The following is a 27,041-nucleotide window of genomic DNA, read 5'->3' on the forward strand; positions in this document are numbered from 1 at the left end:
TTTTGTGTGTTAATTTTGTAGCCTACCACCTTGCTATATGAGTCTATTGTTTCTAGAAGATTTTTCGTAGAGACTTTAGGGTTTTCTAGGTAGAGTATCATGTCATCTGTAAACAGCGAGATCTTGACTTCTTCCTTTCCTATCTGGATTCCCTTGATATTCTTTTTCTTTCATAATCGCTATAGCGAGTACTTCCCATGCTATCTTGAATAGGAGTGGTGAGAGAGGACAGCCTTGTCCTGTGCCAGAATTTAGAGGAAAGGCTTTCAGTTTTTCTCCATTGAGGACAATATTTGCCTCTGGCTTGTGGTAGATGGCCTTAACTATATTGAGAAAGGTTCCTTCCATTCCCATCTTGCTGAGAGTTTTATCAAGAATGGGTATTGGGCCTTATCAAATGCTTTCTCTGTGTCTATTGATATGATCATGTGATTTCTATTTTTCTTGTAGTTCATGTTGTCTATTATGTTGATAGATTTATGGATGTTAAACCAGCCTTGCATTCTTGGGATGAAACCTACTTGATCATAGTGGATGATCTTCTTAGTAAGGCATTGAATCCTATTTGCCAGGATTTTGTTGAGGATCTTTGCATCTGAATTCATCAGCAATATTGGTCTGTAATTTTCTTTCTTGGTAGCATCTCTGTCTGGTTTAGGTATCAAGGTAATGTTGCCTTCATGAAAGCTATTTGGAAGTGTTCCTTTTTTTTTTAATTTCATGAAGAGTTTTGCCTGGATTGATAGAAGTTCCTCTTGAGAGGTTTGAAAGAATTCATTAGTAAATCCATCTGGGCCCGGACTTTTGTTTTTGGGCAGACATTTGATTACTGTCTTAATTTCCTTAATCGTGATGGGTGTGTTTAGATATGCTACATCCTCTTCATTCAACCGTGGACGTTATAAGAATCCACAAATTTATCCATTTCTTCCAGGTTTTCATTTTTAGTGGCATAGAGTTTCTCAAAGTAGTTTCTGATTACCCTTTGGTTCTGTACCATATCAGTAGTGATCTCTCCTTTTTCATTCTTAATATGAGTTAACAAGTTTCTCTCTCTCTCTTTCTTTGTTAGTTTTGCTAGAGGTCTATCAATCTTGTTCATTTTTTCAAAGAACCAACTTCTGCTTTCGATGATCTTTTGGATTGTTTTTTGGGTTATCACTTCATTGATTTGTGCTCTCCGCTCTGTTATTTCCTTCTGTCTCCCTATTTTTGGGTCCTTTTGTTGATTCCTTTCTAATTCTATGAGCTGCATCATTAAGCTATTTAGGTATGCCCCTTCTTTCCTGATGAGTGATCACAAAGCTATAAATATTCCTCTCAGTACCGCTTTTGCTGTGTCCCATAGGTTCTGATAGTTTGAGTCTCCATTGTCATTTGTTTCTAGGAAGATTTTGATTTCCTATTTGATTTCATCTCGGACCCACTGGTTTTTCAGTATTAGGCTGTTTAACTTCCAGGCATTAAAGTTTTTCTTCTGTGTCCTTTTGTAGTTCACATATTATTTCAGGGCCTTGTGGTAGCAAAAGTAGACTGCAAAATTTCTATCCTCTTGATATTATGGAGGGATGTTTTATGTGGTAGCATGTAGTCTATCCTGGAGAATGTCCCATGTACATTAGAGAACAATGTGTATCCAGGCTTCTGGGGGTGGAGTGTCCTGTATATATCTACTAGGCCTCTTTCTACCATTTCTCTTTTCAGGTCTAGTATATTCTTCTTGGGTTTAAGTCTGGTTGACCTGTCAAGTGTTGAAAATGCCATGTTGAGGTCTCCCACAATTATTGTGTTGTTATTGATATAATTTTTCAGATTTGTCAACAATTGTATTAAATATTTTGCTGGTCCCTCATTCAGTGCATATATGTTTAGGAGAGTGATTTCTTCCTGCTGTACGTATCCCTTGATTAATAAAAAATGTTCAACTTTATCCCTTACAACTTTTCTAAGTATAAAGTTTGCATCATCTGATATTAGTACGGCCACTCCAGTTTTTCATGGGCGTTGTTTACTTGGATGTTTTTCCTCCAGCCCTTTATTTTGAGTCTATGTTTGTTCTGACTATTCAGGTGCGTTTCTTGTAGGCAGCAGAAGGTTGGATTAAGTTTTTGATCCATTTAGCCACTCTGTGTCTCTTAACTGGTGCACTTAGTCCATTGACATTGAGAGAAAGAATTTCTCTGGGACTTAGTGCCATCTTTATCTCAAAGTTCGGTGTGACTCTTGGTCAGTCTTGTCTTAAAGTAGGCCTTCAGTTTTTCTTTTAAGAATGGTTTTGAGCCTGTAAAGTCTCTGAGCTGTCGTTTGTCTGTAAAATCATATATTGTTCCTTCAAACCTGAAAGTGAGTTTTGCTGGATGCAGTATTCTAGGCGAAGCATTTATTTCATTGAATGTTTTCACTATGTCCCACCACTGCCTTCAGGCCGAAAATGGATCACAGCACAGAAGACAGGCAGATAGGGGTGCTGGCCTTTGAGTTCCAGCAGAGTTTAGAGGCTTCCCCTTTCTGAACGTGTAAGCTCACCTCCAGGGAAGGCACAGGGAAGGCAAGCAGTCGGCAGATGAGCCACACACAGGATAAAATCAGGCCGAAAATAGAGCACAGCACAGGAGACAAGGAAATGTGGTTGCTGGCATTTGAGTTCCAGCAAAGTTAAGCACCTTGGCATTTCTGCGTTTGTAAACTCACCTCCAGGGAAGGCTCCAGTGAAGTAGAGCTGTCCACAGATGAGCCACACACAGGATGAAATCAGGCCAAAAATGGAGCACAGTACAGAAGACAGGCAGATAGGGGTGCTGGCATCTGAGTTCCAGCAGCATTCCTCAATTCTCTCTCTCACTCTGAAGCAGACAGGATCACCGGCAGGAAAGCTGATGAAATCCAGTCTCAGGCAGCTGGAAACCACATGGCCCAAGATTGCTTCTGTGCCCTTCTGACTCCCAGCAGAAACCAGCAGGAATCAGTATGTGTACATCCCGATCCACCTCTGAAGCAGGCAGGATCATCAGCATGAACGCTGATGAAATCCAGTCTCAGGCACCTAAAAACAGCATGACCCAAGATGGCTTCTGCCCCTTTTGACCTCGGCAGACACCAGCAGGAATCAGTGTGTGTATGTCCTGAACCTGTAGCCACCATGTTTATTTTGAAAATAAATGCTGGCTTTAAAAAAGAAAAAAGACATTGTAGAGGAACAACAGAACACATTTCATGAGTGTTTTTTTTTTATCTAATTTTATGGCACATGCTATTCTATAAGATCCACAAAATGCTATCTATTCTGGTTTTCTAAGTAGATGTATAAATAGGATCACCTGAGTGTGCTATGATTGAAAAAATAAAAGGAAAAAATCTAATGGATTGCACTAACAAGCTGCTTCTAGTGCAAAAAATCCTTATGATATATGTCCATACTTAAAATGAAGGAAGCCTGTAATAGAGGCTAATAAATTATACACCGAAGTTGAGACTCTAGAAAAAAAAAAGAACTTTGGAAAATACCAAAATGCTTCATGATGGTTAGCACAGTTGTCACTTTCATATCCTTGGCCACAGTGACTTACATAATATGCACAAAAGATTTTGGTCTAGAGCTACAGAATAGTAAAAGGTTTAGCCATGTTCTTTTCATGCAGTCAGTCAACCCAAGTTGGGTTCCATGCATTGTATATGGTCCCCCACATATTGTGAAGAGTGATGATCCCTATGTACAGAACCTTGAATGAAACCTATGCATGGCTGAGTGGAATCCCCAAACAAACAAACAAACACTAAATTGGTTCTTGACTCAAAAGAGGATTGATTTGTTATTTTCCACTGAGCTTTCAAGAACTTTCTGTGCTTGGGTGAGAGCTGACTGACTGTTGCAATCTTGGGGTTCAGGGTGGGTCATACTAGAAATATGAATAGTGTACATAGAGTTTTAAATCAGATCAAATCAAGAATAAATAAATAATAAATTATTGACCATATTCAGGTATTTAAGAGGAAGTGAGAGAGTTTGAGAAGAGTCAGAGTCAGTGAGAAAGCAGTTTTTCTAAGAGATGCACCACATAGTCAGACTTTTTTAAAATTCCTAACCACTTCATCAAATGTGACCTTGTAGTCATAAGGGTTTATGTCAATATGTCCAAACAAATAATTCTCTTTTCACACAGATCTTCTATTTAGAGACTAGGTTTTGTTCCTTTCTTCAAGAGATTTCAAGCTGTATCAGATGTCTGGCTCACTGGCTGTATGGATTTTGAAGAGTTGCCTGAAATCCAAGTCACAGAAGCCTTATTTTTATGACCTTACTTATTCTTGTGTACAACCAAATATACAACTTATGCATATTACTTTTTGTTTGTTTGTTTCTTTGTGTTTGTGGTCACACCCCGCAGCACTCAGGGGTTACTTCTGGCTCTATGCTCAGAAATCGCTCCTGGCAGCTCGAGGGACGATACCAGGGTTTGAACCACTGTCCTTCTGCATGTAAGGCAAATACCCTGCCTCCATTTTCTCTCTTTAGCCCCTGCATATTATTTTTTTCTTCTTTATTTGAATATCTTGATTACATAAATGATTGTGATTAGGTTTCAGTCATGTAAAGAAAATCCTCTTCTCCAGTGTAACATTCCCACCACCAATGTCCCCAATCTCCCTCCATCCCACCCCACCCCCACCTGTACTCCAGACAGGCTTTCCAGTTCCCTCATTTATTCACATGATGCTGGTAGGTCTCTGTGTAGTTATTTCTATAGCTGTATTCACCACTCTTTCTGGTGATCTTCATGGAGTGAGCTGGTGTTCCATCCCTCCTTTCATTGTCTCTGAAGATTGTTACAAAAATTACTTTTATTTTTCTAATACCCATAGATGAGCTAGACTATTCTGCATCTCTCTCTTCTTCTGATTTATTTCACTCAGCATGGTAGATTCCATGTACATCCATGAATAAGAAAATTTCATGACTTCATCTCTCCTGAAGGCAGCATGATATTCCATTGTGTATATGTACCACAGTTTCTTTAGACATTCCTCTGCTGAAAGGTATCTAGGTTGTTTCCAAAGCCTGGCTATTGTGAATAGTGCTGCAATAAATATTGGTGTGAGGAAGGGGTTTTTGTATTGTATTCTTGTGTGCTTAGGTTATATCTCTAGGAGTGAAATAGCTGGGTCAAATGGGAGCTCAGTTTCCAGATTTTGAAGGAACCTCCATATCGCTTTCCATAAAGGCTCTACTAGGCGGCATGTCCACCAGCAGTGAATAAGAGTTACTTTCTCTCAACATCCCCGCCAGCACTGATTGTTCTCATTCTTTGTGATGTGCACCAATCTCTGCAGTGTGAGGTGGTATCTCATCGTTGTTTTGATATGCATGTCCCTGATGATTAGTGACGAGGAGCATTTTTTCATGTGCCTTTCGGCCATTTGTATTTCTTTTTTTTTTTTATCAAAGTGTCTGTTCATTTCTTCTCCCCATTTTTGATGGGATTCGATTTTTTTTCTTGTAAAGTTCTGTCAGTGCCCTGTATATTTTAGATATTAGCCCCTTATCTGAAGGGTCTTGGGTGAATAGTTTCTCCCACTCGGTGGGTGACTCTTGTATCCTGGGCACTATTTCTTTTGAGGTGCAGAAGCTTCTCAGTTTAATGTATTCCCATCTGTTGATCTCTGCTTCCATTTGTTTGGAAAGTGCAGTTTCCTCCTTGAAGATGCCTTTAGTCTCAATGTCATGGAGTGTTTTTACCAATGTGTTGTTCTATATACCTTATGGTATCTGGTCTGATATCAAGGTCTTTAATCCATTTGGATTTTACCTTCCTATGTGATGTTAACTGGGGGTCTATATTCGCTTTTTTGCAAGTGGCTAACCAGTTCTGCCAGCACCACTTGTTGAAGTGATTTTCCCTGCTCCTCTTAGGATTTCTTGCTCCTTTGTCAAAAATTAGGTGATTGTATGTCTGGGGAACATTCTCTGAGAACTCAAGGCTATTCCACTGATCTGAGGGTCTGTCATTATTCCAATACCATGCTGTTTTGATAACTATTGCTTTGTAGTACAATTTGAAGTTGGGGAAAGTAATGCCTCCCATTTTCCTTTTCCCTAGGAGTGCTTAGCTATTCGAGGGTGTTTATTGTTCCAGATGAACTTCTTAAGTTTTTGATCCACTTCTTTGAAGAATGTCATGGGTATTTTTAAGGGGATCGCATTAAATCTGTATAATGCTTTGGGGAGTATTGCCATTTTAATGATGTTAATCCTCACAATTCATGAGCAGGGTATGTGTTTCCATGTCCGTGTGTCCTCTCTTATTTCTTGGAGCAGGGCTTTATAGTTTTTTTTGTATAGGTCCTTCACATCTTTGGTCAAGTTGACTCCAAGATATTTGAGTTTGTGTGGCACTATTGTGAATGGAATTGCCTTCCTGACTTCCATCTCTTATTTATCATTATTGGTGTATAAAAAAGCCATTGATTTCTTTAGGTTGATTTTGTAGCCTGCCACCTTGCTATATGAGTGAGTCTATTGTTTCTAGAAGCTTTTTTGGTAGAGTCTTTAGGTTTTCTATGTTGAGTATCATGTCGTCTGCAAACAATGGTAGATGACTTCTTCCTTTTTCTATCTGGATTCCCTTGATATCTTTTTCTTGCCTGATCACTATAGCAAGAACTTCCAGTACTATATTAAAGAGGAGTGGTGAGAACGGACAGCTTGTCTGGTACCTGAATTTAGAGGAAAGGCTTTTAGTTTTTCTCCATTGAGGATAATATTTGCCATTGGCTTGTGGTAGATTGCTTCAACTAGATTGAGACAGGTTCTTTCCATTCCCATCTTGCTGAGAGTTTTGATCAAGAATGGGTGTTGGACCATATCAAATCCTTTCTGTGCATCCAGGTCCCAGCTTGCCAACATGGCTCTTGCTGCCCTCCGTGCCTGGAAGTCGCTCCCCAGAGCCAGCATTCCAGCAGCTCCCCAACACGAGGCAACAAACTGTTGCTGCTTTCCCCCTCCCCCTTCTGACTTGAGTTCCCAACTCACCACAATTACATCCATGGTCTCTCACCTCTCTAACAGACTTGATAATGCTCTTGGCTGAAAAACCAGCACTACTACCTTTCCTGTCCCTCTCCCTAATGGAGAAAGTCTTCCCCCGCCTGCTCAGCAGCCTCCGCCACCACTCCCTTCTCAAATGCCTCCCACTGGTCACCGCACCGCAGGGAAAAAATTCTAAATGCCCAGTCCCTAACCATGGCAGATTCCCTCCTCTCATCGCTCCCCCTCTTAAAGTTATAGAAAAGAAACTACTTGGCCAAATTGAAAATCTTAAACAAATTTTAAGCCTTCAAAAACAGGCTGCTTCTTTTAATTCACAGGTTTCTGCCTTTCAAGCTTTCCCCCGCCCTCCTAAATCTAAAGTTGTCTGTCCTCTGCCCACTGGATCCCATGGCCAGGCCCCCCCTCTTGAAAATTCAAAGGAACAAACTGATATAAGTGAGGCTGAGTGCCATAAAACAGAAACTGCTGCAGTGCCTACAAATAATTCTAAGGGCCCAGTGAGCAGGATAATTACAAAGTATCAGCTGCTAAGCTATAAAACCTTGCGATATCTACACTTTGCTGTTAAAACTTCTGAGCCTAATGCACCCTTTACTCAGTACTTTTTGCTTGGGCCAGCCCTGAACCCCTCTATAAAATATTTTGAATATAAACCTAATTATCCTATTCAACCTTAAAATAAAACAGCATATTAATTGGCTGATGCAAAATACAAATAATTGGCCTTTGGCATGTGCTTCCTTTAAAGAAAAAATTGATATTCATTATCCAGCTATTAAGTTTATACAGTTTTTCAAAGCACTGACAACAAGGTACCCCTTACCTCTAGGTCTTAAAATTATGAGGTTTTAAAAGTGTTCAAAAATGTTAAGTTTTGTGCATTGGGTGTTGTAAAGTAATTATTAAAACGTTGAAAATTAGGAAACTTTCTAAATTCAGGTCTGTAAGGGTTAAAAGATTCCAGAAATAAAAAAGCAACAGAAAGATAAGTGCAATAAACCCCCTTTGTTCATGCCTCTCAAAAATTTTAGAGCAAGGTCATAATTCTGTCACTTGACTTGTAATAACAAAATATTGGCAAAAGAAAAACTTCCTGGTGTTTTAAAATCCAAACGGACACAAAAGTGTTAAAAATTAAGTTTTTTATATTTCTATTAGAAAATTTATTTTAATTTTTAAGGTATTTAAAAAATTATGTGGAAAATAATGTCATTAGCCTTTTAAAACAATATAGTTAATTTTATTACACAGTAAATACCTAGGTGTGCTTTATAGTACCCTTGGTTTTAATTTTGTGTTACAGCAATGGTTGTTCTTTACCCTTGCATTGAAAGAACTATTATTTTAAGTGTATTCAGAAAATCAGCACATTATACAAATCTGTATATTTGTGTCAAAGTGAAGAAATCTAGTATTAATAAATAATATATATATATATTTAATTTTATGAGTAATATTAAAAGTAAATTTTATAAGCAGGATTTACTACAAGTATCAAAAATAATTTTAGTCCTAAGCTCTATGTGTGGAAATGCATCACATGTCCTTAACTATATTTTATAATAATTTAAACATTTTGTTAATTTGGTATATAATATTATTCACTTGAAGTCTTCAAAGTAGCAACAGTTGTTTGTTTTTTAAATTCAGTTTTTCATACCTTCAATAATCATAGTTCATGCTATTGTGTTTAATCATAAAAAATTTTAACACTTTATTGCAGCTGTCTTACTGTTCTACTGTGAAACTAAATTAAAGAAAACCTGTTCGTTTACAGCAAATGATATCATACTTCAAAGTGGAGACTCCTTCTACAGTGCTCATTAACCATTTTACTTAACAAAATATTTAACTGCTTACATTTTAATGTTTTAAACTTTAAATTAGAATTGTTTTAAAAAAAGTTTTGTGCTAATTCTAAATCTTAAAAATTATTTTCAGCAAAGTTCTACTCCAGCTACATTAAGTACTTCTAAAAATTAAGTTTTTCTACAAAAATTTTTTTTCTTACAAACATGCTGGCTAAATATTTAAAAGCGCTTGTCAATTTTTCTAAGGCAAGTTTTAAGTCAATCCTTTTGTCTGTTCATGTGTGTGTTGTGATGAATGAAAGTGGCCACAATGTTGTGTGTAGTGTTATTATGTTTTGTCTGTTTATTTGTTATCTCTACATTTCATGATAAATACAATTTTTAAAGCCTAATCCATTTTTGAAATTTCAATTAATTTTTTTTCAACCTGGTTCAGTCCGGTCATCTGACAGACTGTGACATCCTGCTAATAATCATGTGTTAAAAATTATGTATTAAGCTAGCTTTGTCCTTCTAAGAACATGGCGGAGGGTGTGGGGGATGGCAGACCCCAGATTTCTCAATGGCCATCGGGGATAACTTTTCCCTGGAGAATTTCTGGACTTTGCAGTCACCCAGCTTTCCTGCTATTTGTAAGTTAAGGCCAAACGAATATAAATATGTGGCTAGAGAGAGAAACATCTAGTGTTAAGATAATAACTAAGGTTTTAGAAAAATCATTTAGGTTCAGTTTAAAAGTTTTTGAAAAATTGGCGATTAATTATAAAATTTTTTAAATGCTAAAATCTCACAGAAAACCTCCGTAGCCTCTCGCAGTCCTGTCTTCATCCACCTCAAAAAAGCCTTTCACCCCTCCTGCCACCCACCCATCGTTCCAGTCCTTCAGCCCACCTTTCCTGCCGGACCGGTTTCTGACTCTGCCTAACGGGAATGCTGAATTTAATACTCTGCCTGGCAGCCCTTCTATAAAGTAATTGCCACACCGACACTGCTAACCTCTGATGGGGAGCTAAGACGCACCATGGCTTACCTTTGAAACAGGTCATGGACGTTGAACCTTGCTTATGCCTATATTAACCATCAAACCTGTTGGTCCGGTTTCCACCTCGAACCTCATCCTGCAGATGGTCAGTGCCACTGCCCAGGCGCTCTCCAACACCAGTTATGAACACTGTTGAATCTGGTATTCACCAGTTTCGCCGTTTTATGAAGGCATCACAACGTTTGAATCTACTATATACACCAATGACTCTGAACTTCTTCTCTGGGAAGTTCAGCCTCAGCGTCATGAACTCACTGTTGGGCAGGTTGTGAGCTATGGACTCTGCTTTCTGGCCCATCCTCCTCCTCTCAAGTTATTTTGAATCTTATGAATGCCTCTGCTCTAGCCCTCACAGACCCAGGTTATGAATGCTGTTGGCTTTGCTTCTCTCCTCAACCCCCCTTTTACGAAAGCTTTGCTGTTTTTGGCAACCTCAACTCTACCTCTGATCCCACTCATCTCCGTTGAAACACACAACCTCAACATGGTATTACGTTCAAACAGGTTGTAGGCTCTGGCCTTTGCCTTAAGCCTACTAATTCCTTGCTTCCTAGCCAGCTGCTTAATGTTTGCAACGACACCCTCAATATTTCCAACTCCTCCTCCAACACCTACTTGTTAGCACCTAATGACACCTATTTTGCCTGTGCTTCTGGCTTAACTCCTTTTGTCATCCGCTCCTCCTTTCCCCTTTCTCATGACTACTGTGTTTTAGTCATGCTCATCCCTAAAAACATCTTCCCTTCTTCGGGCTCTTCTTTCCACCCCTATCCTTAACCTTCCTCCTTTCGCCAACGTCGCGAGCTCTTTACTACTGTTACCCTTGCAGTTCTCCTGGCCATAGGTGCCGCCACTGGTACGGGCACAGGAATATATTCACTTGTGTCCTCTCAATCCAATTTTCGTATTCTTCCTCAAGCAGTGAAACAATATTAATGAAATCAAACATAGTTTACAATTTCTCACTGACACTGTTAGTTCTCCTGCTCATGTTGTGCTTCAAAATTGTCATGGTTTAGATCTTGCCTTTATGAAGGAAGGGGGAGTCTGTGTAGCCCTTCGGAAACAATGTTGTGTATTTAAAGACAAAACTGGGTTAGTTAGAGACAGTATTCAGCATATCGGTAACGAAATACAGGAATTTCAGAAACGTTTCAACCAAGAACAAAATTGGTGCCAGAACTGGTTTTCCTCTTCCCCTTGGCTCCATACACTTTTACCCACTATTTTGGGCTCTCTTATTAGCCTTATGCTGCTCCTTTCCTTTGGCCCATGGGCTCTCCGCAAACTCACCGCCTTTGTTAAAAATTAGGTGGATGAGACCGCAAAAACCTTTGTTCAGGTTCACTGCCAACAGCTTACTCAACGTGACTCCTGTGAAAACTTGGCTATCAACATCAAGCCGCCTTTCCAGCCATTAAGATTCCAGGAGATAGAGCGCATTGCTAACAAATGGTGCTCGCTCTGGTTCTTGTGCTCTCGGCTGTGGAGATGCCTACGACGGGATTAGCAGGGTCCCAGTTAGGGCATGGCTCCAAACGGCTATGGCGAACAATTCGGACCTCTGTGCACACCCACTGCGCCCACAGCCACCTTTTAAATTGCGGCTTATGGCCATGTCCGACCTGGTCAAACCCTGTAGCCTAAGACATGGCTACTCCACCCACTCACGACCTTCCTTCTTTTATTAGAAGAGAAAGGGGGAGATGTTGGTTACTGTGACTTGGCAGTGGCCATTTTGCTATACTCTCTCTGCCATTTTCCAGCTACAAGCTGTCTACGTGCTGTTTTCCTACAAGCCCTTGAGCTAACAGGAAAAAAACGTGCAGCTGCAAAGTATAATTAACCTTTTAGCCCGTAGGACAGCATCACGGCCCGGTACCATTCCCAGAAATGAGGCCTTACTCCCTTAACCACATTCCTGAGTTAACAAGACATTCATTATTGTGTATATGTTACATTGTCTGTACAAAATTATTTCTGTAGGAACATTGCCCCCACCTTATATCTGTTAAGAGTTTAGAAATGCAGTTAGAAGGTCACAGGATTTTTCTATGGAAACTGCAAGATGTGTTGCCCCCTATCCCACTGCCCACTTGCCTTATTTGGAATAAGGAAGTAATTTTCGTGCCAAAAGAATGATTGACATTGCCTTTTGCCTGCCTCCTTCACCTTCCCTATATAAGAAGGTGCTGGACCTTAATAAATGCCTTTGAACGGAATTTCTGTCTTGGGCTATTTATTATTAACCTCTCCCAGATTTCTTACAGGTGTGGTGTGATCTGAGCCTCGCAAAATAAAGGTGTGGCTGTCCTGAGCCTCTCGATCGTTTTCCGCAGGCCGGGCCCCTTCGGGGGGCTTACAGTACCCCGCAATGGATAGGAAGGTATACTCTAAACCTTTTTCATTTGATGGTGATGTTCGCTGGCACATCCATTTGAAAATAGCATGGAACTATCTCAAGAAGCTATGAACAGAGCTAACCAACGTAACATGTGACAATTTCGCTATAGAGTGTCTATACAAGTAAGTTGAATAGATAAAAAGAAAAACACGTTCAACACAATGTTTTTGAAATATTTTTTACAATAGCAAACATGTGGGAATACCAATTTGAACAGACTAGAGATACATATGAATACATAACAAAATATAGCTCATCTATAGTAAGAGACAAAATTTTAACATATCCATAAAGGAAGTCGATTTATTCGTGAATGAAAAGGAATCAATTTATTTTATTATTTCACCCAGTATGTAACACAGGACACAAAAATGGAATAATTCAAAATATAGAAGTGAGTGGACAGGAATACAAAATGAAGCTGTCAAAAGAAAATGGGAGTGGAGGTAGAGAAAGGTGAAAGTATTATAATGAAGGGTATGAGATTTATTTCGAAGCAAAGGGTAAAAGAAATACTTTAGGGATACTTCACCTGTGACATGCAATGATAAATCATGATAGAATTCTAATGATCTAATGTAACTCAAGTAAAAACAGAGTTTAGACTGAATTATAGGACACGAGGCAATGGTCAATCCTATGTTGAAGTTTCCACGGCCCTCTCTTGGCAATCAAAACAAAAAATAAACCATGTACATTGGACATCTTAGACTAGAATACCATAATTCATGGTCTTTAGTATCAAATATCACTGACTAAAATTACTTCATTTAGAGATGGTGCGAGTGTGGGGGCTCATTTGATTTTATTGACTCTTCTCAGAGGGTCACTAGAGGGACTGTGTAGTGCTGGGGAAAGGAATATTATTGGACTCATGCAAGGTAAGTGCCTTCATCAGTATGCAGCTTTGAGTTCTGCCAGAGCTCCTTAACATTAGTAGTAATCTTCTGTCAGACTCATTCTCTGCTTCGGGTCCAAATCAATCCTATTCTCCTCCAGACACAGAAAATTGAGCCAAAAGTTTAAAAAGGCATCCTAAGAGACAAGCAAAGGTCTCTTACCCAGTTAAGAGACACTGGTAGTTTGTGCGAGGACAATCGTGGTAGTGAAGTGTTTTCCGTTCGTGATATTGGCTGCAACAGTGAAGTACAGTGACAGGTTCTGTTTTCAGAGTGTAAACTAAGGCATTATCTCTTTCTAAAATTTTGAAACCACTTGAGGAGATAAAAATGAAGATAAAGGCATTTGAAGAAAAAGATTAAAGCCTTGACTTGCATAAGTATGACCCCAGTTAGAAACCAGCCACTATATATATATATATATATATATATATATATATATATATATATATTATATATATATATATATATATATATATATATAAAATAGAAGACCAGTTGAATGGGAAAATGCTTCAATACATAACAGTGAGGCAACCAAAATTGGGTTCTCTCAACACATACTAAGACATGGTATCAGTTGCATGCCCCCAATGGCCAGATGAATGGACAGACCACCATAAAAGGTTGAAAATTATATGGAATATCAATTATTCATCCACTCCACATTATATCATTAATTTTCTTGTAATTATCATCTAGAGATGAGCAGAGAGGTCCATGCTTAATGTCTCTAACTAGAAACATCTCTCAAACAGGAATCTATTTAGGATACTCTAGTTCCCAGACCCAATAGGAAAAGAAAGCTTGGTGCCATTACCACTCCCCACATTCCACCTTATTTCTTTTGCATGACCATTCTGATCAGAATCTCCTAAAATAACTGGCTAGACATGCTTGTCCTGTGAGTGTAAGGGGACGTCATAAGGGGCATCAGCGTCACAATATGATGTATGATGTCACTGGGAAGTAAACGCACTTCAGCCGAACCTCACTCTCATTTGACTCGAGATGCCGAGACCTTTCAGAGTACACTTCCCTCAAATCCGCACGACTACACTTGCCTCTACCCCTCCTGATATATCCCGTACCCTTAATTTTATTACCCACTTCCCTCAAATTGCCAACCACTTCCTCACCGCCCCTTCCCTAATTGGCCTTCCCCAAACAACTCCTTTTGATACCTCTCCCCTATCCTGCTGCCATCCTACCCCGTCTCCATTCTTCCCCCAGGTACCCTCCCATCTTCCCCGACCACCCCCCCCCCCGTCCTGTCCCTCCGGCCCAAAAAGGAACCTGAGATGCCCAGTCTTATGCTTGTATGGAAAAAGAAACCCTGCAGGCAAGGTCCCTGAGACAGGGCAGATTCCTGCTGCAGCTTCCTCCTGGTCCTATTCCTCCTCCTGGACCCAGGCAGACTCTTCAGCGAAAATAGGTATTTAGGTAAACGATTGTGTGTAATGAAGTGGTATAGAAACTGTATGAGATTCATTTCAAGTTAAATTATAAAATTAATCTATGTAGGAGATCATCGAAGTCAGTTCTGGCAGGGTGGATTTTTGCCTTCAACCTAGGGCTTTCTCGGCCCTATGGCCTCGAACAGGGGGGTTTGCTGGAGGGCTCTGGATGAGCAGTTTCCACAACAGCATAGACAATAATGGATGTTGACCTTCTCGGATCTCTGTACTCTGGCAGATGCTCAAGTTGGAGGTCTGGTGATGGGCAAAGTTTTCCTGCTCGAATGAGAACTACTTCCTAGTTACCCAGTTAGGAGGCGTGCTGAGCAGTGGAGAAACACAACTTCAGGGTGTACTGGTATGGGCCATTTGGGTTTTTCATCTGTTAATGGTTCAGGAAGCCCAAAGGCTCCAGGGCATCACTCTTGGATTCCCACTCCAGCAGCCCTGAAGAGCTGCCTTCACTTTTGCCGGAGAAGACTTTAAAGACGATGGGTGCTTTATTGCCAGCTCATCACAGACCTCAAAGAAGTTCTCCTCAGTCACTTCCAGGGGGGCATTGAAGAAGTGCAGAAGGTTGCTCGGGTGCTGGATACGATTCTTGGCCGCCTGCTCTGGAGTGGAAAAGCGGTAGTTTCTCGACTCACTAAAGTCTTTGTAACTGCAGGAACCGTCTTCCAGCCCATACGACTGGCCGGGCATGATGGCAGGCTGCTTGGAGACACACACGTTCAGCTTCTGCCCGAACATGAAGTTGTTGTTGAGGTGAGTGATGGCACAGTCCACAGAGTAGCCATCAGCCATCTCTACCATGGCAGCCCCAGGCTGCTTTTCATGAATTTGACCTTCTCCACATTGCCATACAGGCAGAAGACATTTCAAACTCGGTCACAGTTCATCTTAGACTGGTCCAAGCCATAGACCATGAGCACAGGGCTGCCTGCGTGAGGGCCATACTCGGGTGGTGGGGGATGGTGGGGGTGCCCATACTGGGGGTAGTAGCAACCCCCTACGGGTGTGCCCATCCTTCGTCCTTCATAGTGAGGTGGGGGGGCATAGCCCTCATCATGGTAATGGCTGTGGTACTCACCGTGGGGCCCTCCATATTCCGCAGGATGACCTCCCAGGAGAGGGGGCTGTCTCTGTCGTTTGTTGGGGTTGCTGCTTGGGTCACCTTGTCCACTGAGATTGGGGTTAGTGTAGTCGCAAGTATCCTGATCATTCTTGAACACATTCAAGCGTGTAGGCTTTGCATATTCAATCTTCAGAGTGCAGCAGCCCGAGTAGATGTCAGCCCCGTTGAGGGAGGCCTTGGCCCATTGGGCACTCTGCACGGAGTCAAATTCCACCATGGCCTGGACTCCATTCTTGTGGAAAATGACGATTCTCTGGACAGGGCCACAAGGGTTACAGATAGTGTACAGAACATCCGTAGTGATGGAGTTGATGGGGTTCAAGATGGTGAAGAGAAGCACACTTTTGACACTCCTGGAATCATCCGAGTTTCCAGGGCGGGAGATCTGGCTAGTCGAGTAATTCACAAAAGCAGGGTGACCAGCGATATAGATTTGGTTGTCATTCATGGCGTTGCAAGCCCCCAACAATCTTCAAACTCCACCAACGCTTGTCTTATTCTAGGCATCACCACCACATAGCTGATGGGTCCAAATTCCTACAAGGCCTCTACAAGATCAGCTTCTACCACACCATCAACCAGGCCCCTGATGTGGACGACTGGGTAAGCGGGGGTTTTGTGCGGGTCATCGTAGTTCTCCCCACCTCCACCGCCCCGCCTCCTCAGCTGTTGCAGCAGCCTCGTGCTGGTCCCCGGTATTGTCAGTCTTGAGCCACATAGGGGCTCCACAGCCCTCACTGCAGCCGCCACCGCCTCTACCATCTGCCACCACCATCTTCACCATCTCTCGGAATGCCTCCGCTGCTCGTCTGGATGCTGCCTCTGCTCCAGCCGCCTACGGCATTTCTCCAGCTTAGTATGGTTTTACAGTGGCTGAAGAAATAAGGATGAGAAGCATAAAATTCATGAGTTAGGCACAATTTTGTGTATCTTATTACTATAATAGTACTCTAACAATTATGATTTATATCATATATATAATAACAAATCCAAGGAAAGTTAAGATGGATCACTTTCCCCAACTTTAAACTGTATTACAACGCTATGTTCATTAACACACCATGGTACTGGAATAAAGATAGACTCTCAGAGCAGTGAAATAGACTTGAGTGTTCAGAGAAAGCTTCCCAGACATACAATCAATTAATATTTGATAAAGGGGCAAGACATGCAGAATGGAGCAAGGAAAGCCTCTTCAACAAGTGGTGTTGACACAACTGGTCAGACACTTGCAAAAAAAATGAACTCAGATCTCCTTCTAGCACCATGCACAAAGGTCAAATTCTAATTGATTAAGTACCTTGACAACAGGCCTGAACCATAAGGTATATAGAAACCATGTAGGAAAGGCACTCCATGACATTTATACTAAGGGTATCTTCACGGAGGAAACAGCACTCTCCAAACAAGTGGAAGCAGAGATAAACAAATGGGACTATATTAAGCTGAGAAACTTCTGTACATCAAAGAAAATAGCCCCTAGTATACAAAAGCCAGCCACAGAATGAGAAAAACTGTTCACGCTATACTCATCAGATAAGGGTCTACTATAAAAATATACAAGATACTGACACAACTTACCAAGAAATAAACATCTAACCCATCAAAAAATGGGAAGAAATGAACAATTTCTCAAAAAAGAAATACATATGGCCACAAGGCACATGAAAGTAAAATGCTCCACAACGCTAATCACTATGAAAATACCAATTAAAATAAAAATTGGGTAGCCTATCAAGTATCAGAGACTGGCACAAATCACAAAGAACAAGAGGATTCAATTTGGGGGGTGGGGGAAGGTATGAGAGAGAGGAACTCGTATTCACTGCTGGTGGGAATGCCATCTTGTCCAGACTTTGTGGAAAACAATATGAAGATTCCTAAAAAAACCACAAAAACAAATAAAACAACTCTGAAAATTGAGCTCCCATATGATCCAACTATTCCCCACCTCGGAATACACCCTAGGAACACAAAAATGCAATTCAAAAATGTCTTCCTTATGCCTATATTCATTGCAGCACTATTTATTATAGTCAGACTCTGGAAACAGCAAAGATGCCCTTCAATTGATGAGCGGCTAAAGAAACTGGTACGTATACACAATGGAATATTATGCAGCCTTCAGGAGGGATGAAGTCATAAAATTTTCCTATACATGGATGTACATAGAATCTATTATGCTGAGTGAAATAAGTCAGAGGGAGAGAGATAGACACAGAATAGTCTCACTCATCTATGCGTTTTCAGAAAATTAGGACATTATTATAATAATTCGTAGAGACAATAGAGATGAGGGCCAAAAGACCCGTTCACAATCTGAAGGAAACCACATAGAGTGGTGAGTGTAGTTAGGGAAATAACTACACTAACAACTATCATGACCATCTTAATGAGTCAGTGAATTAGAATGCCTTTCTTGAATACAGGCAGGGGTTGGGTAGGAGGGGGTGGGAGCATTGGTGGTGGAATGTTGTCATTTTCCCTAATGAAGAGGGTGTTCTGCTTATGACTAAAACCCAACTACAATCATGCTTGTAATCATGGTGCTTAAATAAATATTTTATATAAAATGTAGTATTCATAGAACTGCTTCATTAAAAATATTGAAAATCAAAGTGTCTAAAAGAAAAAGGTGAGAGAGTGGGAGAAAGAGAGACAGAGAGACAGACAGAAATCATACGGAGTGCCTGGAATCCAGTTGTAGTCACGTGCTAAAGGTATCTTAACCTTTTAATTATTAATCTGACCCAACATCACAGAAAGTTTACGAAAAGGAAAGTTTATGCCTGTTCAATGAATTATTCTTTTTAGCTGTGAAAAATCAAGAAACAAAGGAATAAGCATTGTATTACTTCTGCCTCTAGATATTGATTGCTGTAACTCAGTGGTCTCAAACTCGCGGCCCACGGGCCTTTTGTGGCCCTCCATACAACATTTTCTGGCCCGTGGCCAGCCTTCAAATATCGCAGTACTCTCGGTTATTCGCTTACCAAATAATCGCAATAAAAATAGCATTAGTTAGAAAAACATGGCATTAAACATTCGCATACCCCGAGCAGTTCCATTAGAAGTATGCAAATGTTTGATGAGATTATTTGCCATGTTTTTTCTTACTACTGCTATTCTTACTGCAAATCTTCAGTAAGCCAAATCCCTTTTGAGGCTTTCCCTCATCCCGACTTTGCCTCCTTCAGCCCACAGGTAAATTGAGTTTGAGACCTCCGCTGTAACTCATCAAAGAGTTCTGAAAGAAAGTAATTTCCTAAAGTGCAGCTAAGTGACAAAGATGGTTGTATGATTCTGTAAATCCCGACTGGCCAGTAGGGGGCTCGGTCCATTATGTTTGGGAAGAGGCAGGTTTCAGAGTACTGGAAGCCTGAGATATTTGGGAAGGGTTATCAGCAGGTGGCTGTGAAGAGTTACTCTACCACAGCAGGGAACAGTCCAGTGAATCAAGTCTTTGGGACAGTCCTGGCTTGGAGTCCTGGATGTCGTGAATTTTTCACTGATTCCTACTGACCCTTACTGGTTGCTTCACCTCTCTAGCCCAGTTTCAAAGGGGTGTCTGCGTGAGAGCTATTGCTAAATTCTCAGATATATATCGTACATGGCATAAAAATCACTGTCAAGAACAGAACATGAACATCCTCATCTTCATCCTTCTCCCACTTCCTCCCTCCTCTTCCTCCACCTACTATTGATTTGTCCTTTACTTTCCTCTGAAGCTTAATCCTGAAACTTAACCTTTCCAATCAACTAGGGCTGAAAGTCCCAGCACATGACAGTGAGTTTTTGGACACATCCCAGGAGAAATATAGCTCTTCCAGTCGATGCTCTATGAGGGAGGGTGACCCAGATTCCACCCTTTTTCTGATGATCCTTTGTTAACTGCAAATATTACATAATAATGTGAAGATCCCTACTTCTGGCACAGCTCCTTTGACTCCACAGGGCCATTTTGGAGAAGAATATATAGGGCAGCTCTACTTTTTCTCTCTTTACTCTCAGAAAGCACCAGTGACCGCTGTGTCACCCTCTTATTCCCAATTTTTTTTAAGTTTTGGCGGACTCTGGGGAGGCCGACCAGGCAGGTTTTCTGTCAGTGTTTGGCCAGGGCAAGACAGGGCAGGGAGTATCCAGGGGTGGTGGCATCCATTATTAGTGATAGAGAATGTGAGCATCAGGAACCACTGTAGAGGAACAGAAGCCTACGGACATTGTGGGGAACCGGAATTATGCTCACATTGCAAATACCTCTACAGTATGGGAGAAAAGAGGCCAAGATTTGATTAAAGCAGTTTATAATCCAGAATAAATAGTCTTGTAGAGTATCTACTTTAAGGGCCTTTGAAATACCAAGCTGCTCATACAACCAAGCCTTGAATATGAAGGCCTCCCATACTGTGCTTTTCTTTTCCTAGGCTTTCTGGTATCCCCTTGTATCTTTCCGTTCTAGTCAATTCCCCCTTTGAGACTATGTCCCAGTCCCCAAGACTTGACGACTTTGGGAGAACCCAGTAGTTATGTATTCTCTACCCTTATGACTCACTCAACTCTAAATTGATATGGAGGTTCTGACGAGATAGTACAAGGTGAATGCATTTGCAGAGCATATGTCTGTGCTGGCCAAGACCCTCACTGAAATCCCCACCAGTGCCAGGAGTGATGTCTTAAACAGCGAGTAGTAGTCCCTGGGTACCACCATGCATGTCCCAAAAATACAAAAACCAAATAGAAAGTAACATAACAGTATGCTGATATGGAGGAGCATGTCCTCAAGTTGAAAACCTCTTCCCCCAACTTTAAATTCTATTCGAGTAATGTTGCAAGCAGTAAGTCTTCTGCCTTGTCTGTGCTAGCCTAGGATGGGTCATGGATCCATCTGGCATTCCATATGGTCCCCCCAGCCAGGATCGATTTCTGAGTGCTTAGCCAGGTCTAACAACTAAGCGTCACTGGGTCCAAAGACAAAAAAATTGTATTACAAAGCAATAGTCATTAAAATAGCATGTTATTTTAATAGAGACAGACTCTCTGATCAATAAAATAGACGAGTTTCCAAGTAATGTTATCCAGACATTCAATCAATTAATCTTTGATAAAATGCAAAAATTGCAAAATGGATCAAGGAAAGCCTCTTTATTAAATGGTGTTGAGACATCTGGTCAGCCACATGTTGAAAAAAACCTCAAATACCCATCTAACACCATGCACAAATGTCAACTAAACATAGGTTATAGACCTTGATATTAGAACCCAAATCATAAGTTATATAGAATAAAACATAAGCAAAACACTTTATGACATGAGACTAAAGGCATCTTCAAGGAGGAAACACCACACCCCAAACAAGTGGAAGCAGAGATAAGCAAATGGGACTACATTAAATTAAGAAATATTTGATCTCAAAGGAAACTGACTAGGACTCAAATTCCACCCACAGAATGGAAGAAAACATTCACCCATTACCTGTCAGATAAAGAAAATCTGCAATATACAAGGGACTAACAGAACAAAACAAGAAAAAAATCTAACCACATCATAAAATGGGAAGAAGAAATGAACAAACATATCCTCAGAGATGAAATGCAGAGGAACAAAATGCACATAAAAATGTACTACATTATTATTCATCAGGGAGATGCAAATCAAAGCAACAATGAGATATTATCCCATGCCATAGAGACTGACAAACATCAAAAAGAACAAGGTTAGTGCTGGTATGAATGCAGGGAGAAAGGAACTCTTATTCACTGCTGATTTTGAAATGCTATCTAGTCAAACCTTCCTGGGAAACAATATGGATATTCCTGTAAAAACTGGAAAGTGAGCTCCCATATGATCCAGCAATACCACTATTGGGGATATACTCTAGGAACACAAAAACATAATACAAAAATGCCCTCTACACAACTCTGTTCATTGCAGCTCTGTTTACAATAACAAAATCTAAAACAATCCATATATCTGACAACAGATGAGTGGCTAAGGAAACTGTGATACACATATAATGGAATTCTACTCAGCTGTTAGTAAAAGCGAAGTCATGACATGTGCCTATACATGGATTAACATGGAAACTATTGTGTTGAGTAAAATGAGTCAGAGGGAGAGAGAGAGAGATTAGTCTTACCCATCTGTGGGCTTTAGAAAAAAATGAAAGACAGTATGATAATAATACCCAGAGATAATAGAGATGAGGTTTGTAAAGACAAGCCCATGAAATAAGGCTTAGCACAAAGAGTGGTGAGCACAATTAGAGAAATATCTACACTAAGGTTATTATTTGTGAGATATAAGTGTTATAAGTGAGCTAGAAATAGAATGTCTGTCTCAAAGAAAAAAAGGGGGTGGGAGAGGAGGGAAATGGGGGAGCACTGTTGGCAGAAAAGTTTCACAGGTAAAGTGTGGTGTACATTTTATAAATGAACCCAAAATATGCACTTGTTTATAACCATAGTGCTTAAATTAAGATAGTATTTTAAAAATAAGGAAAGAAAGAATATTCTGAGGGTAGGAATTATGGTTCTCTTTTTAGGAAAATTTTAGTCGTTTTATTGGGGGCACACAAAGTGGTAGTTAGGGGCTATACCTGGTTCTGTGTCCAAGAACCACTCCTGAAAGCCTCTTGTTCATGGCTGTGCTTGGTTCTTTCCCTCTGCCTTCACCAGGAGATGGCATCAATGTGTCTCCCAACAGGGAAGGTAGTTAGGTGACGTTGCAGTACCATATACTTCCCGCAGAGGGCGGCACTCCATTTCTATTTCGATTTTTAAAATTTTTTTTCTTTATTTAAGCACCATGATTACATATATGATTGTAGCTGGGTTTCAGTCACAAAATGAACACCCCTTACACCAGTGCAACATTCGCACCACCGATGCCACTTATCTCCTCCTTCCCTGTATTCAGGGTCGACATTCTACTTCTCTCTCCACTTAACATTGTCCTCTATTTGATGGAGTCATCTCTCTAACTGCACTCACCAATCTTTGTGGTGAGCTTCACATCAAGATTGAAAAGAAACTGTCACCCTAAACTAAAATATTCCATTATTTAGCTATTTTGCACCACACTTACACGTACTGTCAAGTTTCTTGTACGCCATGTTTCTTACAGTTACCAATGATTGTGGAACTTCCTTGGAAGTTCCTTGAAGGGAATAAGTTAATGCAGTTTATTTCCTAACCTCTTCATCTGCTGTGCTTGTGCTGACCATAGTGCAAAAGAATCTTTATTTGTGTCCTTTCCTTACTCTTGCCAGTCATGTTCAGATGTATGACATAAAATCACATGTTTTCAATCATAGGCTTTCACTGGACCATGACCCAAACAATTCTCAACCAAATGGGTGAAACTAAGAAGAGAATTCAGTGCGATAAAGGCTGGTAAGGAAAGATAAAATGCTGGTTGGTTCTCTTTGCTCTGGCAGAAGGAAGCTGTGCGATAGGAGTGCGGGACCACAAGGGCACAGAAGTGTCCTTTAGCTTTGAGTCCTGGCTCTTAGATGTCTAGCTGTCCAGACTCCCCACTGGTGAAAATGGCAAAGTGGTATCAAGAGTGACAGGTGTTTCATAAATAAACATACAGGTAGTGGTGGCACAATGGGGGCATGATTATAATGCTGAAAATACTGATACATGTCAGACTTTTTCACACTTGGTGTAAGACTCTCTCCAAGAAAAAGAGTGTGTCAATAAGGAAGAGAAGGAGAATCAAATGTGTCACTGAGATATTGAGTAGGGCCCAAAGTAGAACCTGGGGTGAGGGAGGCAGCAAGAGTCCAAGAAGAGAAGAGAGACTGGTAGAGGGTACAGTTGTGAGGAATATTTTCTGTGACATTTCTCACTGTTGACACAAGGCTGCTATGGTAGGTGCATTTAGTGACCCAGGAATGGCATGCATTTTCTTTCCTAATAGAGGAGATACCAGAATACTTATGCTCAGGAATAGTTCTTACTGAGTGCTGGATTGATGGCGAGTCTCCAACATTATTTTCCCACCCTACATGGTTAAGCTAGTGCAGAGTGATTTTCTTCTGGGGCACTTTGGGTACAGTTCCATACAGACTCCTATGTTCTGGGATGTGTGAAATCTCCCCCAGGAACTGTGACCATCATTCTCAGATAACCAATTGAACTGGGTCTACATCTATCCTGGCCTTCCTTGAAACCTCTACCATTTACTGAAGCACATGATTCTTAAAGACTTTACCTAACATTGTAGACATTTTACAGTGGTAGAGTTTAGGATAGCTTCTCCATCACCTGGGAACTCACTGGAGATGGAGAATATGGGCACCATCCAGATCCAAGAATCGGAATGTGATAAGACACCAGGGAACATTGTTCTGTAGTTTGAGAAGCACGACTTCCCTTCACCATCATACTCAAAGTAGAACGATAATCTACTATCCTAGAAGGATAATCTAGGATAGGCAAAAATTCAAACACTTCTCTTTCTCTCATGCTTTTTCTCACTGAGCCCAGTGACTCAAATGAAAATCAAAACTATGATTTAAAGTGGCATTACTTCCTATTGCTTCCATTTCCATATGTACAGATTTAATTAGCCATCCCAATCATAGGAATTTCATAAGCGAAGCCTCTTTTTCCATAGTAACCAGGAAGCCTTCTTAGGGCCAGGGAATCCCACATGCTACTGAGTCTTGTACCATGCACCTCCTTCTTCTCTCCTCCCCCCTATAGCACTGACTGTCTTAGTGTCCCTGCTCCTGAACAGATGCTTTCATTGAGCCTAATTCTCCCTACTGGTCACTTCTATTCTCAAGGCGGACTAGAAATTTTCATTATAATTCTCTCAAGGCGCTGGCAGATGTCTCTCTGGAAACCACTAGCTACCAACCACATTGCTTAATAGAACTGAAGAAACTCCCCAAAGCCAATAATATTCTAATATTCTGATTTTTCTTTGTCCAGAAGACTGCCTTATGCATGGTATATATTTTTCAATGTATGCATTCTTCTGTAGGATATTCCCCCATTAGTCCATAGCACAAATATTTATAGGTTTTTTTTTTGGTACATCTATATATAAGGTTATACTCCTATGAGAAAACAACTAAATAATAATGAACATATTTATAATGATGGTGCTTAAATAGATAAATAATTTTATAAAAGAAAATAAACAACTAGATAAGAAAAATAATTCAGAATCTAATGTTAACAGGGCTAAAGACAATTCAGTGCTCAGCAGTGGAGCACTTTGTTTCAATGTGTGAAGTCTTGAGTTTGATCCTAGACACTGAAAAACAGTATCATCAGCAAGCACAAAACCAGGATGGTCTGTAAGCACAGAACCAGGATTAAGTCCTAATCACAATTTGAAGATTCAGTAGTTTTGGAAATCATAAAGCTAAAAAATGATTACCCTACATTCCATGGTGCTGGCTGATTTTATTATATATTCAGCAACCTTGCTACTTTTAATATGGCAGTTACTTCCTGCGTGCTCATATTAAGCTCAATTTCAAGCTAGGTGCTTGCTGTGCATCCTTATTTAAATCTCACAACAATGCTCTCTAGAAATTGGAAAACAGGGAAGTGCATGGCAGTCATCTTGGGCTTTACTATTCCCAGCAGTCTGAGATTGGATTTCTTAAGCACTCCTACCTGCGGACTTGCCTGCTACAGAGGTGAGTTGAACCATCTACAGACTGAGCCCTGCTGATTTCTGCTAGGTATCAGAATTGCAAGGCAGTTATCCTGGGCCTTGCTGTTCCCAGCAGCCTGAGATTAAATTTCTTTAGCATTCCTACTAGGGGACTTGCCAATGAATACCACAATATGTAGAAAAACCCACAATACAAGTTCACAATGGGGAAACAACACAGGCCAGCAGCAGGCAAAGAGAATGAAGATGGCAACTCTGATGATCTGAAAACGGCCAACTACCTAGTTAGTCTCTCAGATATGGAGTTTGATAAGAAATAAGGAGGATGTTCACAGAACTCAGAGAAAGTGTGGAACTGATCACTAATAGGAATCAAGAGAATATGAAGATAGAAATCAGAAAACTCCAAACTGAAATATCAGGTCCAATTACAGGTCTGAACTACTCAGTAGACAAATTGAAGGACTCAATGGAAAAGCTCTCTGAAAGGGTAACAGCAGGGAGGATAGAATTAGTGAGCTGGAAGATGTGATGCATAACAACTCCATACAGCAGAAGAGATTGGGGAAAAGCCTTAAAGTAAATGATCAGGCAATGGAAAAATTACTCAAAGAATGAAAAGATGAAAATAGAACTCTTTGATAAGCTCAACAGAAACAACTTACGAATCATTGGAGTCCTAGAGACCCAGGAAAAAAATCTCCAGATAGAATTAATGGTCAATAACATCATTAAAGAGAAACTACCAGAGCTAAAGAATACATGCGATCAAATCCTCCATGCTCAAAGAATACCAACTTAAAGAGACCCCAGGAAAAACACCCAAAGATGCATCCTAGTCACAATGATGAATCCCACAGAAAGAGACAGAATACTGAAAGCAGCAAGGTCAAAAAAGGAAATTACATTAAAAGGAGCATCCTTGAAATTTACAGCAGACCTATCACAAGAAACACTCAAGGCCAGAAGACAGTGGTGGGACACAGTGACAAAACTCAATGAAATAAATGCTTCGCCTATAATACTGTACCCAGCCAGACTCACTTTCAGGTTTGAAGGAATTTTACATGGCTGCACAGATAAACATCAGCTTAGAAACTTTACAGACTCAAAACCAGTCTTAAAAAAAACTTCAAGACCTACTTTAAGACAAGACTGACCATCAGACACACCAAACTTCGACACAAGGATGGCACTATATCCCATGATAATTCTTTCTCTTAATGTCAATGGACTAAATGCACCTGTTAAGAGACACAGAGTATCTAATGGATCAAAAAACTCAATCCAACCTTCTGCTGCCTACAAGAAACACACCTGAATAGTCAGAATGAACATAGACTCAAAAGAAAAGGCTGGGGGAAAGTCATCCAAGCAAGCACCACCCATAAAAAAGCTGGACTGGTCATACTAATATCTGGTGATGCAAATTTACACTCAGAAAAGTTGTAAGGGACAAACATGGACATTTTATATTAATCAAGGGATATGTACAGCAGGATGAAATCATTCTCCTAAACATATGTGCACTGAATGAGGGGCCAGAAAAATATTTAATACAATTGTTGACAAATCTGAAAAAGGATATCAATAATGTGCTACAGTTTGA

The 27,041-nt window shown here is 40.4% G+C and overlaps 1 non-coding gene and 2 pseudogenes across 1 annotated transcript; 2 read left to right on the forward strand and 1 right to left on the reverse strand.

The window, feature by feature from the left end:
* The first annotated feature begins 8,288 nt into the window (after positions 1-8,288).
* On the forward strand, positions 8,289-8,418 carry LOC126019272 (small nucleolar RNA SNORA22). The gene has a single exon (XR_007499003.1). It is a non-coding gene; the product is annotated as a small nucleolar RNA SNORA22 (small nucleolar RNA).
* A 6,550-nt stretch (positions 8,419-14,968) lies between these two features.
* Positions 14,969-16,429, reverse strand: LOC126018928 (heterogeneous nuclear ribonucleoprotein L-like; annotated as a pseudogene).
* Positions 16,430-16,585: 156 nt separating this feature from the next.
* Positions 16,586-27,041, forward strand: part of LOC126018572 (heterogeneous nuclear ribonucleoprotein L-like) — a 40,835-nt pseudogene continuing 30,379 nt past the window's right edge.

The sequence above is a fragment of the Suncus etruscus genome, chromosome 9 (assembly GCF_024139225.1).
Source record: "Suncus etruscus isolate mSunEtr1 chromosome 9, mSunEtr1.pri.cur, whole genome shotgun sequence".
In the NCBI taxonomy this organism is placed as follows: Eukaryota; Metazoa; Chordata; class Mammalia; order Eulipotyphla; family Soricidae; genus Suncus; species Suncus etruscus.